The 14,012-nt window shown below is 44.2% G+C and overlaps 1 long non-coding RNA gene across 2 annotated transcripts; it reads left to right on the plus strand.

Moving 5' to 3' along the window:
* Window positions 1-261: 261 nt before the first annotated feature.
* LOC141518778 (uncharacterized) lies at window positions 262-11,033 on the plus strand. 2 transcript variants are annotated; one of them, XR_012477285.1, is made up of 3 exons: window positions 262-1,045; window positions 1,971-2,594; window positions 8,981-11,033. It is a non-coding gene; the product is annotated as an uncharacterized LOC141518778 (long non-coding RNA). The 2 variants fall into 2 exon arrangements; XR_012477284.1 differs by lacking the exon at window positions 8,981-11,033 and adding an exon at window positions 2,795-7,629.
* The last annotated feature ends 2,979 nt before the right edge of the window (window positions 11,034-14,012 follow it).

Here is a 14,012-nt window from a genome sequence, read left to right on the forward strand (position 1 = left end):
CCCTCGGGGCCCCGCCCCCGTCCGGCGCCGGCCCCTCTGGGCCCCGCCCCTCACGCACGCCGCTCCCCGGCCCCGCCTCCTCGAAGCCTCTCCGTCTCCCGCCAGTCGCCGATCCGGCGCGCAGGGGCGGGGCTCGAGGGGGCGGAGGGAGGCGCAGGCCGGGGCGGAAGACGGGACGGCGGAAGCGGAACGGAAGCCCCGCATCCGGCCGTGACGTGGGCAGACTGGGCGGGGCCGGCGCGCCGCGGGCGCTAAGCCAGGGCCGCCCCGGCCCGGGCCCGGGCCGGCCTGCAGGGGGGCGGGGCAGCGGCTTTTAGGAGACGGAGGCGCAGGGGGAGATGACTTGCCCACGGCCACCCGCCATGAGTCTCAGAAGCACAGGGCTGCACTGGAGTCGGGGGCCCCGGGTTCAGATGTGCCCTCCACTGGAGCCCACGACGTACCCCTGGCATCCTCCCCTGAAAAATGGGGAGAGGGAGGAGAGCTATCCTACCACTGACCTCGGAGACAGGAGGACCTGAGTTCAAATCCAGAAGTCTCCTAACCCTGTCTGCCTCAGCTTCCTGTCCTGTAAAATGGGCTGGAGAAGGAAATGGCAAAGCCCTCCGCCATGGGTCTGCCAAGAAAACCCCCCAATGGGGGTCACTGAGTGTCAGACACGACTGGACAACGACTGACCCACAAAGACCGGGGCCAGGAGAAAGATTGTAAACCTTAAAAAGAGAAATTGGGCACCAGGAAACCGAGGTTAGACTCCAAGGTTTGTTCCCCGGGATTGACCATTCAGCTCTCCGGGGAGGCTACCGAGATGGCCAAGATGACCATCCGGCCTAAGAGAGAGGGGAGCATTTGTCTGGTCATTGCCCTCCTTGGGGGCTGCCCCGGTGCTCCTCAGCTGCTGCGTCCTTCTACCATTGACTTCTACTGATGGCTCCTTGCCATTTGGGTAGGCGGTGTCCTCCAGGTCCTGGTCATTGTCCTCCTGAGTTGGTCATTAAGATGGGAGAGATGCCCACAGGTCTTGACGGCTCACCCAGGGGCAAAGGTGACTGAGTCGGAAAGGCAGAGTACAATCCAAAGAAATTAGCCTGTTTTTAACCAAGAATCTAGTTTAGGAACTTATACTTTGACAAGAGCCAGGCAAGGAGATTGAGAGGGAATGATCTCAGACAGCCTGGGAAAGGAGAGCCTCTGGGAGAAAAGGGTGGTCAATGCATCCAAGGCGGGCAGAGAGGTCAAGGCCTTTGGGTGGGGAAAGGCCATTGGGAGAGAACAGTTCCAGGTGAATGATGGAGGGATTGTGTCAGAGGGGGTGGAGGATGGACATGTTTGTGAGCGATGGGGAAGAATCAAGAGACAGAAGATACGGGGAGGGGGTGACAGGGACAGTTTGGCAGAGGAAGACTACTCTAGGGTTGAGGCTTGGTGGGGTAAGAAAGAAAAGGATGGGGGGAGAGTTGAAATGATACCCAAGGGCTCAGGATGAGGAAGAAGAAGAGGGTGGCTGGGGCAGAGGGGGCATCCCGGAAAGAACCAAGGGCTGGGGGTGGGGTGGAGGAGGTCACATGTGGTGACTTTCAGGGGCCTTCAGGGCAGACTGAGAGCCAGGATGACCACAAAGTATCATCAGAAACATGGAAGTGAAACATTTGTGGTGATGGTGGATCATGGGTTCCAGCATTTCTGTGTGGGGCTGAAGTCATGGAAAATGAGGAACTGGGAGGTCAGGGTCTTTGAGGGAGCACTGTTGTGTTTAGGAGTCCTCTGGTAGGATGGCAGGAGTTGGGGAGTGGAGAAAAGCTGAGAGGCAGGCCCCAAACTCACTGGGGAACACTGGGGAATACCATAATCTTTCTTGGATGAGACTGGGTCAGTAAGCCCTGAGTTCAAATGGGGTCTCAAACGCTTCCTAGCTGTGTGACCTGGGCATTAATTTCCAAATCCATTCCTCTTTCTCCCCCTCTTTCAAGCCCTCCATTATAAAGATCACAGAAGAAAAAAAGCATTCTCAGCCATCACCATTGTCCTGACTGTTGTCCTGCTACCAGACTCCAGTGACTCTGGAAGGGTAAGGCTGTGCAACTCTGCCTCCCTTAAGTCAAATCTGTGATATCATTGGTCCCTTTCTAATATGAAAAACAACAGCAAAGGTGCCAGACTCAGATCCTATCTGGCCACGCAGTTAAGAGTCTCATCTATATTATGGAGACAACCCCCTTACACACTCAAATTGACCTTCAGAAAAATAACTGTGGAAAATGTAAGAACTTGGATCAGTGACCAGTGTGGACTCCAAAAAGACTGATAATGACCCATAAAGCATCTGTGCATAAAAGTATTTCACGGTTTCGTTTACAGTCCTCCTTTTCAGCATGCTTGCCTGGTTCTGGATGATGGCCGATGCTCTCCTGCTTTCCAAATCACCAATGGAGTGAATCAGGGCTGGGTCCTTGCCTCCATGCATTTTAGCATGGTGTGTTTAGCAATGTTGTCAATGAGACCAAACACAGCTTCAAGGTCATCTACTACGCTGATGGCAAATTATTTAACTTGGAAAGGCTACAAGCCAAGACTAAAATGGAAGGAGAATTGAGGTATGATTTTTTTTTTTGTTTGCAACAGAGTATGGCTTGGTTCTCTGCTGATTGTGCTAATTTTGGTCTGATAATTAACACTAAGAAAACAGAGATTCCCCACCCAGTAAGCAGTGCACCATTCACACATAGAACTATCGATTACAGCAAATGGAGAATGCTGTGAATAAGCTCTTTCTTTTGACTGTATTGTTTTCCAGGGATGTCTGCATAGATGATGAGACTGACCTAAACATTGCCAGAGCTCAGTGTTTGGGAAGCTTGGAAGGAAAGTGTGGGAGGTGACAGGGATTAGACTGACTACCAAACTGAAGGTCTACAGAGCCATTGTGCTGACCTCATTGCTATTGCCTGTGAAACCTGGACAGTCCACCAGTGCCACGTCAGGAAACGGAATCACTTCCATTTAAATTGTCTTAGGAATATCACCTGACAAGATATGATACCAGATACTAGGATTCTTTCTTTTTTTTTTTAACTTTCTTTTTTTTATTTTTTAACAAGATCTGACAATAAGATATGGTTTTTTTTCTAAATTAAAGGGAATAGTCCTTGAACTTTGTTCAAACTCCACGGCTCTTTATCTGGATACAGATGTCACTCTCCTTTGCAGACAGCCCAAAATTGTTCCCGATTGTTGCACTGATGGAATGGGCGAGTCCTTCAAGGTTGATCATCACCTCCATGTTGCTGTTAGGACGTACAATGTTTTTCTGGTTCTGCTCATCTCACTCAGCATCAGTCCATCCAAATCCTTCCAGGCTTCCCTGAATTCCCATCCCTCCTGGTTTCTAATAGAACAATAGTGTTCCGTGACATACATATACCACAGTTTGCTAAGCCATTCCCCAACTGGAAGGACATTTACTTGATTTCCATTGTTTTGCCACCACAAACAGGGCTGCTATGAATATTTTTGTACAAGTGATGTTTTTACCTTTTTTCATCATCTCTTCAGGGTATAGACCCAGTAGTGGTATTGCTGGGTCAAAGGGTATGCACAATTTTGTTGCCCTTTGGGCGTAGTTCCAAATAGGTCTCCAGAAGGGTTGGATGAGTTCACAGCTCCACCAACACTATAATAGTGTCCCAGATTTCCCACAAGCCATCCAACAATGATCATTATCCTTTCTGGTCATATTGGCCAATCTGAGAGGTGTGAAGTGGTACCTCAGAGAAGCTTTAATTTGCATTTCTCTAATAATTAATGATTTAGAGCAATTTTTCATATGGCTATGGCTCCTCATCTGTAAATTGCCTTTGCATATCCTTTGACCATTTGTCAGTTGGGGACTGCTTTTCATTTTAAAAATATGACTCAGTTCTCTGTATATTTTAGAAATGAGTCCTTTGTCAGAATCATTAGTTATAAAGATTGTTTCCCAATTTACTGCATTTCTTTTGATCTTGGTTCCAGTGGTTTTATCTGTGCAAAAGCTTTTTTAGTTTAATGTAATCGAAATCATCTAGTTGGTTTTTGGTAAGATTCTTTCTTGAGCTAAGCTGCTAAGCATTCCAACTACTTCAGAGAAAGCACTTCCGTCATCTGGCCACTTTATTCAAATGCCAAACGGACACTATACAAAGTATTTTACACAAAAACTCACCCAAGTGAAGCATTCACCTAGAAGTCAGAAACTGTACAAGGACACCCTCAAGGTTTCTCTGAAGAACTTAAAAATTGATTGTGAGACATAGGAGACACTAGCACAAGACTGCCCACCATGGTGTGCCCTCATCAGAGAGGGTGATGTGCTCTATGAGTGAAGCAGAATTACAGTGATTTCACAGAAGTGTGAGATGCTCTCTCTAAATATTCATGGGGATAATTTGTTCCCAGCCTTTGAGCCTTGGGGCTCGTCATTAGGCTGATTAGCCACCGTCTGGATGCACTGGACCTTGACCCAATGTAGTGAGGTCATTTGGCTCCTTAAAGAACAAAGAACAACAACTCCCAGCCAGTCCTCTCTGAGACCTCCATTTGAGGTGCCTGTGCCAACTCTTCTTTCTTCAAACCTGGCTCAACCTTTACCCCACGTGTTCACTCCTACTTTTGGGTCCTCTGTCCCCTAGTTCAGCTCACTTTTATCCATTGTCACCTATGACTGGAATGGCAGAGCTTTGAAATCAAGGCCTGACTATCTTTTGCTTGGGTTTGTCTTTTCTTGAGTTGCAATTCTATATCACCAGCTCTCCACTGGATGTTTTCAAGCCTGGCTAGAGCCTAATCCTGTCCTTTCTCTGATCTCCCAGCATGTCTGAGGTTCAGCTCTAGGAAAGCTCAGGGGAGATAAGCTCCCCAGTTTTCACATTCATCATCCCCACTGGGGCTTCCTGAGGAAAGCTACCCCTTGGAGTAATGTCACCTTTGACTCTAGGGTTCCTCCAAAGAAAGGGGTTGAGGAAGTAGGGAAGTTAAAAAAAACGCTCAAAATATGCACACATTAATTAGGGTTGAAATAGAATCCTTATTAAACAGAATAGAGAATGCTAAGCATAAAAAAAAAAAGAATTATGGTGTGGTTTATTTGTCTGGTTTTACAGTATTGTTTGACTCTCCATGACCTCCATATGAGGTTTTCTTGACAAAGATACTGCAATGATTTGCAATTTGCAATTCATTTTATAGATGAAGAAACTGAGGCAGAGTTCAATGACTTACCCAGGGTCACACAACTAGTAAGTTATCTGAGATGAAATTTGAACTCCAGAAGATGAGTCTTCCTGACTCCATGCCCAGCATGGAGCAATATAGCAATATAGCACCACCTAGCTGCCTGTCATATGGTACATGGCATTTCTAGTACAATTCATTGGGAGTCTATTCATTTAAACCTTATTGGAGTAAACTTGGTTTTCTGCAAGATTGTTAATTATCTAGTCTCCAAGAAAGCCCAGTCAGATCAAACACCAAGAAATATCTTCTAATGGCTTCATCACTCTGATGCTGCCCACTTAACAGGATGCTACCAACACAACCACTGCACAAGAGGCCAGTCCCTCAGGATGCTGGGGGGGTGGGGTGGTAAACACAAAGACCCAAAGGCAGCCAGAGCCAAAAGACATAGAGGAGGCAAGGCTAAGAAGCCATATGGGTACCATCACTCTCTGTGGCTAGGGAGGGACTTTGGCTCTCCCATCCCTCCTTGGCATCACATCTTTGAAGCTGGAGCCAAAGGGGGTTGTCCACAAATAGCAAGAAGCAATCCCCTTGAGTGGCTAGGTGATGCAGTGGATACACCGGCCCTATAGTCAGGAGGACCTGAGTTCAATTCTGGCCTCAGACACTTAATAATTACCTAGCTGTGTGGCCTTGGGCAAGTCACTTAACCCCATTGCCTTGCAAAAATTAAAAAAAAAAGAAGTCATTGCTACTGCACCCTGCTATCTCCTAACCTGCCCTTGGGGATACCTCTGGCCCCCAGTTCAGCAGGAGCCTAGAGATATCTGGAATAGCTCAGATTGCTAGCAATATAAAATCCCTTTCATCCTTTCCAGATCCCATCCTAAGGGCTTCTCTCAGACAATGCCACCCCATTAATTGGATACGATTCCCTTTTTTTTTTTCCTTTCTTAAAAACATTTTTAAGTGGTGAATTCAATAATCTTTGGTAATTAGAAACATTTCAAGACAGGAAGAACTGGGCAGAGACCCCATCACAACATGGTAAACGTGGAAATAGGTTTTGCCTGATACTCTGTATATCTATTGGGTAATGTATTTCTTGCCTTCTCGATGAATGGGGAAGAAAGTAGAAGGAAAGAATTTGAAACCGAAAATAAAGCAAAATTTTAAAAGAGAATATATAAAGAATTCTTGATAGTCTTGTGACTTATTAATCTAGTCAGTGCCTAGAAACCCAAACAAAGAGTACAAACCAAAGTAGACTTGATCCAGCTCTAACTCTGGCCTGTCTGAGGAAGAGGCACCTTCTGGATCTCCTGGATCCTCCCTCATTCTGAGGAAGCAGGAGAATGTCCAAGAGCACCTGAGTAGGAGCAGAGATGGGCTAGGAGTGGAGGGTAGGAAGAACTAGGGGGGAACCCACATTTGGGGTTTGAAGAGACAGAATGAGAAGCCAACCCTAGGATGGAGGCCAGGGGACAATTAAAGATAGATTCAGGAGGAGTGAAGCAAAGAGAGAAGTGGAGAGGTTGTGATCAGGTAAGAGTTCAGAGTTCGACTCAGAGTTGGAACTGCTGTAGGAGATGGTCAGATCAAGGATGTGACCGTCATTGTCTAAGGGGACATCAATATGCATTTTGAAGCCCCAAGGCAGGCAGGTAGAAATAGAGTTGGAGAAGACTGTGCACCAGATGCCAAATTTTCTTTTTGAGAAATAAAAGGGGGGAATGACTTAAGGTCACAAGGATTTACAATACACCCCACAATTTGGCAAAGATGACCAGTACCTGAGGATCTATGGCAGAGGGCAGAGGGGTTAGTGGGACAGTAAATTGGATCAAGTGCTTTTGATATCAGTTTGGAATGAGGCAAGAAAGGTCACTAGACTTCTTGTCCTTTGACTCAATGATCCCACCACTGAGCACATCCCAAAGGAGGGTAAAGACAGACATAAAAACCCAATATGTACCAAGACAGTCAAGGTAGGACTCTGTGGAAACAAAAACAAAACAACAAACAGAAACCTGGAAATGAAGGAAAGGCCCATCTATTGGGCCTTTAACTGAAAAGTATAGAGTGTATGAATAATAGAAGGGGCACCACTAGTGCCATAGAGTATACAGAGCCCTGGGCCTGGAGTCAGGAAAACTCATCTTCCTGAGTTCAGATCTGGCTTGGACATGTTCTAGCTGTTTGACCTAGGACAAGTCACTTGATCCTGTTTGCCTCAGTTTCCTCATCTGTAAAATGAGAGGAGAAGGAAATGATAAACTGCTCGAAAATCTCTGTCAAGAAAACTCAGATGGTAGGGGTGGCTAGGTGGCACAGTGGATAAAGCACCGGCCCTGAAGTCAGGAGGACCTGGGTTCAAATCCAGCCTCAGACACTTAATAATAACCTAGCTGTGTGGCCTTGGGCAAGCCACTTAACCCTATTTGCCCTACAAAAAAAAAACCTAAAAAAAAAACTCAGATGGGATCAGACATGAATGAAAAATGACTGAACAACACAAATATAATAGAACCTTCTCCTCTTTTCCATCTTCCTATCTCTTTCCATGGAGCTCTGTGAGAAATTGTCCTGGGACATGTTGGCTAAGCCAGCCAACTGAACCTCCCTTGGGTTTTTTTCCCCAACCTTGATGTTGGCAGCTCCCCCTTCCCTAGACTGTATAGATCTCAATAGATCTCAGGCTATGAACAGAGATTAGGTTTATACCTGTTTTCTCCTGGTTAGAGGAGAGGGCCTTCTAACCACCCAGAAGCATTGAAACTTCCAGAGGAGAGTGTTCTACGTTTGATTGCTTAATTGTGCTTCCATCTTACAAGGAAGGACTTTGGGGCATTGATGTGGCACAGGAGAGGGAGCACCAGCCCTGGAGTCATGAGAACCTCAGTTCAAATCCAGTCTCACTTACTAGCTGCTCTGACTTTAGGCCGGTCACTTAATTCCATTGATCCGCAAAAACCAAGCCAAAACCAAGAAACAAGGGCTTCAGTGATGTTTGTGAGGGGATGGCTTGTTTGTTCTCAAGAGGACCATAGTATCAGGGAGGTGATGCCATGAGAAACACATGAACTGGATCTAAGTGAGGGGATGCTGTACAAAGTCAACAGCCACACCTTCTCCTCCAGAGCCACCTGGGACAAGTGAATCAGAATGACTGGAGATGGCCCTGGGTGCAGTGGGAGAACCGGACCCTTTCAAGGATTAAGGAAGGGAAGAAATGAGGCAATGAATGGCCTCTTCACCTATTCAAAAAAAAAGAAATCAATCTGGGAGGGGAAGACGTTCATACTTTTCTGGGCAATCAGAAACAGTAACTATTTACTTCCACACTGAGCCATCAGGACCCAAACAATAACGAAATGAGGTTTGACCTTGGACCCATAGTTGGCCAATCCAGAGTGATTTGGGTTTTAAGGCATGGTCCTTGAGTTAGAAATGTAGCTGGTAAACCCTAAGATATCTTGTGAGGTTTCAGAGATCAAAATTTATATTCCTTTGGGCAGAGCACCTGCAGGTATGACTGTGATATCCTTTGTGGACAAGTGGGGAGGGCAACTTCCAGAGAATGACTCAGGGCCAGATTGCTAAGGACAACAAGTCCCCGGATTGGGTGATTGATCTCTGGGCAAGCAGGGCAGAGCTCAAACAAGAAGTTAGTTATGCTGCCAAAGAGATGATGTGGAAGTGGCAGAGGGCAGAGGGAGGGGTAGGACTTCTACACAAACTACAGTAATTGCATTTTCTTAAACAGAATGAGAGAAGAAGAAAGGAAATGAACTATGTGCTCTCTGGAGTCATCTACCTCTCAGCTCCCCAGGGGAATGAGAAGGAAGTTTCTGAACCAGTCACACCTACAGATCTCAGGAAAGGTATGAGGAAAGGTGTGAGGTCTCCCTCCTAATCCACTCTCTTCCTAGAGTACAACTTGAACTTCCCTCCCCTCTCAGTGAACTCCAATAGCACTCTATAATCTCAAGAATCAAACACAAACACAATCTATCAAGTCTGCAAACATTTATTAAGCATTGTCAACAGAGAGTTTTACCCTTCCAATAATTATATTTCTGGGTCTCTAAGCAGTTTGGTGAGTGAGGTCAAACGTTCACTTACATACTAAAGGTCTCCTGTAATCAGGTCAGTTTAATAATTGGGGGGCAGCTAGGTGATGCAGTGGATAGAACACCGGCCCCAGAGTCTGGAGGACCTGAGTTCAGATCCAGTCTGGGACACTTAATAATTGCCTATGTGACTTTGGGCAAGTCATTTAACCTCCCATTGCCTTGTAAAAACCAAAAAAAAAAAAAAATCAGATATTAAAAGTCTGTAATCAAGTCAATTTAATAATTGATATTTTACTTAGATACTAAAGGTCTCCTATAATTAAGTCAATTTAATAATCCATCTTTCCCTTAGATACTAAGGGCCTCCTGTAATCAAATCAATTTAATAATGGAAAAGGGTACTTGGAGAAGACTCCCTCAATTGTAAACAGAACCAAGGCTGGCCATCTTAATCCTATCAAGAGCCCCCTCTGCTAATCTCCATTACTTTGAAGGTCTTTTAGGATAAGGCACTCTTTTTACTGGCATAGTTGACATCAGTTCTCCTTGCCCCTTCCTGCCTTGCCCCTTCCCCATCCTGAGTGGCCTTCTTTGATTGGACTAGCCAGAGGTGATGCTTCAGATTGCTTCTGATGGCCAAAAGCTATAAAAAGCAGGCAGCAGACCTCCATTTGGGGGAGTCTGGTTCTCTAATTAGACCTGTCCCACCTCCCCTTGTCCCCCTCAATTTAGAGAAATATCAATAAATGTGCTTGTTAACTTTTTCTGTTTTGCTCTTTGGGGAGAAGGGCTGCAAGGTAATGGGATTAGGTGTCTTGCCCAAGGTCACAAAGCTAAGTAAGTATTAAGTATCTGAATCTGGATTTGAACTCAGATCCTTCCAACTCCAAGGTTAGTGCTCTATCTACTATGTCACTTAGCTGCGCGGTTTTGCTTTTCTTAAGACAAACTATAGTAACGTTTGTCCCTGATTAGGACAAGCTCTGGGTTTAATGTTTGTTCTGATTAGGATAAAGGTTGACCCATATTTATTTCTAATAGGTCAAAATTCAGTGAGGACTCTTCTTCATTTTGGGGAACATTTACTACCACCTGCCAAACTGTACTGAGTGCTGAGTACAAAAAGATACAAACAACAGAGCCTGCCCTCAAGGAACTTATATTCTAATGGGAAGATAAGTAGCACATATACAAGTAAATTATAAACAGGGTAAATAGGAAATAATCAAGAAAGGCAAGGTACCAGGGTGAAGAGAGGTTGGGAAAGCCTTCCTGTAAAAAGGGAGATTTTAGGTGGTACTTAAAGGAAACCAGGGAGATGAGTAGTTGGGGTAGAAGAGGGAGAACATTCTAGGCCTGGGAACAACCAGGAGGCCAGGATCACTACTTATCTGAGTGTAAGGTGTTAGGAGAAAGGGAAAGGTAGGAGGGAGCCAGGTTATAAAGGGCTTTGAATGCCAGACAGTATTTTATATTTGATCCTGAAGTGACATAGTCAGCCTTGTGTTTTTTTTAACTGATATTTTATCTATCTAAATATATGTTACAAGTTTTTCAACATTCATCCATATGTATATGTTTATTTTTAAGTTTCATAATTTCCTTACACCCTCCTTTCCCACCCCCCTTCCCTCAGTGGTGAACATCAGGTGACTATTTGCAGATATACATTTGTGTTAAACATGTTTACAGATTGGACATTTTCAGTATGAGGAATGAGGATTAAGGGAAAGAAGTACATAAGAGAAGTTTTTAAAAAAAGTGAATGTACTGGGCAGCTAGGTGGCGTAGTGGATAAAGCACTGGCCCTGGAGTCAGGAGTACCTGGGTTCAAATCTGGTCTCAGACACTTGATAATTACCTAGCTGTGTGGCCTTAGGCAAGCCACTTAACCCCATTTGCCTTACAAAAATCTAAAAAAAAAAAAAAAAAGCAAATGTAGTGTTCATCAGTTTTTGTTTTGTTTTGTTTTGTTTTTCTTCCTCTGCATGGATGGGGATGACATTGTCCATAACAGGTCTCCTAGGGTTGTCCTAGCTCTCTGAACTGCTGAGAAGGAGCTGCATCCATCAAGGTTGATCAACTCAAATGTTGTTAATATGGACATTGTTCTCTTGGTTCTGCTCCCTTTGCTCCACATCAGTTCCTATAATTCATCCCATGCTTCTCTAGAGTCCGACATTTATGGTTTCTTATAAAACAATAGTACTCCATAACATTCATATACTATGACTTGTTCAGCCATTCCCCACTGGATGGGCGTCCCCCCAATCTCTAGTTCTTTGCCACTACAAAAAGAGCTGCTATGAATATTTTGGAATATGTGGAACTTTTCCCATTTTTTTATGGTTTCTTCTGGATATGTGGCCTTGTGTTTTAGGAAAATCCTTGAAGTAGCTGAATGGAGTGAGGAGAGACTGAGGCGGGCAGAGCCCTTCCCCCTCCAGTAGCTGTTGCAACAGTCCAGGGGTGAGGGTCTGAGGCTCTGTTCCAGAGGGCTGCCAGATTCCCTATTGGAATTCAATGTACAAAGTAGTAGATCACAAGAGGACAGCTTTTTATTTCCTTCTGTACCAAAAAAAAAAAAAGTAAAAAATAAAATAAAATAAAATAAAAACACAGAAGACTCAAGCTCACATTACACCTTTGCAGGCCTGCGGAACAGGTGTTTCTCTTTCCCCTCTGACCCTGCCCTGTCTGAGCAACTCACGAACTCTAATCTCCCAGCAAGCCAGGTCACCCTTGGTCTGTAGGCCTTTGGCATCCTTTAGGTACTGTACTTTCCAACTCGGAAGCCAGCTGAGGAATCACCTCCTGCTTCCAGAAACTCCCAACCTCTTCGATTTCCCACCAGAGCAGGATGCATCCACCAGATCAGTGTTTGGTCTGGTGCAAAGGGAAAGAAACACAAACCAGACTCAGCCGGGTTAGGCAGCAGACTAAACTTGAGGTCGAGACGCATTTTGCTGCCACTATATTTATCTGCCATAATTTCTGGGAGGAAAGAGGAGAGAGACTTCCCCTGACTGAGAGTTCGAAGAGCTGCAATTTCCTATTTTTCAGCAGAGGCCTCCTCAGAAAGAATTGATCTCCCTAGCCTTTATAAATCACAGGGTGAGGGGTTCTTCCTGGGTCACCTACCAGTGGGCACATCCCCAGCTCCACACCCCTCATCCAGGGCCCAACCAGGAGCTACTGGTATCAAAAACCCTTTAGCAAGGGCCCAGTCTATCTCCCCCCTCTCCACATTGTATCACTTGCTAAGTGTCTGGATTTTAATGACATATGTTTAAGAAGAGATTTCAAAATGACTCATAAAATCCAAGAATTAGAAATCATCTTAGAGGCAACTGAGGTCCATCCACTGCCTAGAACCTGAACTGATCCCATAAATCCTCTGATAAAATACTCTCAAATACCTTTTTTTGACTATTAAAATACATTGAGATGCACTGTTTTTGCAGACAGGAATTGATCCAACCATTCTGTAGTGTAATTTGGATGCCCAAAGGGCTAGAAAACTGTGCTTACCCTCTGATTCAGTAGCAGCAAAGAGATCAAAGAAAGGGGAAATACTAGGATATTTACTGCAACTCTTTTGGGGGTGGTAAAAAACCTGGAAATTGAGGGAATCAGCTGGGGAATGGCTGAGCAAGTTGTAGTAAATATGAGTATAATGGAATACAATTGTACTCTAAGAAATGACTAGCAGGGTGAGTTCAGGAAGAAACTTGGAAATGCCATCATGAACTGATGCAAAAAGAAGTGAACAGAACCAGGAGAACATTTGAGACAGTAACAGTGATATTTTACACTAAAAAATTGTGAATGACTTAGCTATCCTCAGCTAAACTCATCCAAGACAAACCCAAGGTCTCAAGAGAAAAACTACTATCCACTTCCTAAGGGAAAAAAAACAATGGAGTCTAAATACAAACCAAGTCATATTTTTCTTTGTTTTTTTCCTTCCTTCCTTCCTTTCTTTTCTTTCTTTCTTTCTTTCTTTCTTTCTTTCTTTCTTTCTTTCTTTCTTTCTTTCTTTCATTCTTTCTTCTTTTCCTTACTTTCTTTGAGGTTTTACATGATTGCACAGTTCTGATCCATACCAGAGTGATTACCATCTCAGGAAGGGTAGAGGGACAGAATTTAAAACTCAAAATTACAAAAGAAAATATTAATTTTTTTATAAATAATTGAGGAAAATATATTCTTTTTAAAAGATATCTAAAGGTAAACTGGGCTAAGTTTGGGAAGAAGTTGGTTTTCCCTCATTGTAGGTCTTCAAGAAAGTTGGCCCCTTTATAAATATTTATTAGCTGAGAAAGTTTCGATTCTTTGTTTTCTTTTCCCCAATATGGGTTTGTCGGACTGTTTTCTGAAGTCCCCTCCAATTTAAAAATTTGTGATTCTAAGTTTGATCTGAATGACAAGGAAAATACTCATTTCAGAGATGAACATTTACATGTAAAAAATTCTCCATGATTTTAATCAAGGATTTCCAATGCACGTTAACAGTTCTACCACAAGTGTCAGACATTTTCCTGAGCTATAGTCCTCTGGCACTATGTGTGGCATACTAATGGGAAAACATAATACCTGGTAAGCTGAGAAAGCCTTTTTCTCCTAAACCACTAAATTCTTGCAACAGTGAAGAAGTGACTTTTCTCTTTGATAGTTGAACTATAGGTTGATATATCTGGAAAAGGAGTTCAAGAGAGATAT

Source organism: Macrotis lagotis, chromosome 3, assembly GCF_037893015.1.
Source record: "Macrotis lagotis isolate mMagLag1 chromosome 3, bilby.v1.9.chrom.fasta, whole genome shotgun sequence".
Classification (NCBI taxonomy): Eukaryota; Metazoa; Chordata; class Mammalia; order Peramelemorphia; family Peramelidae; genus Macrotis; species Macrotis lagotis.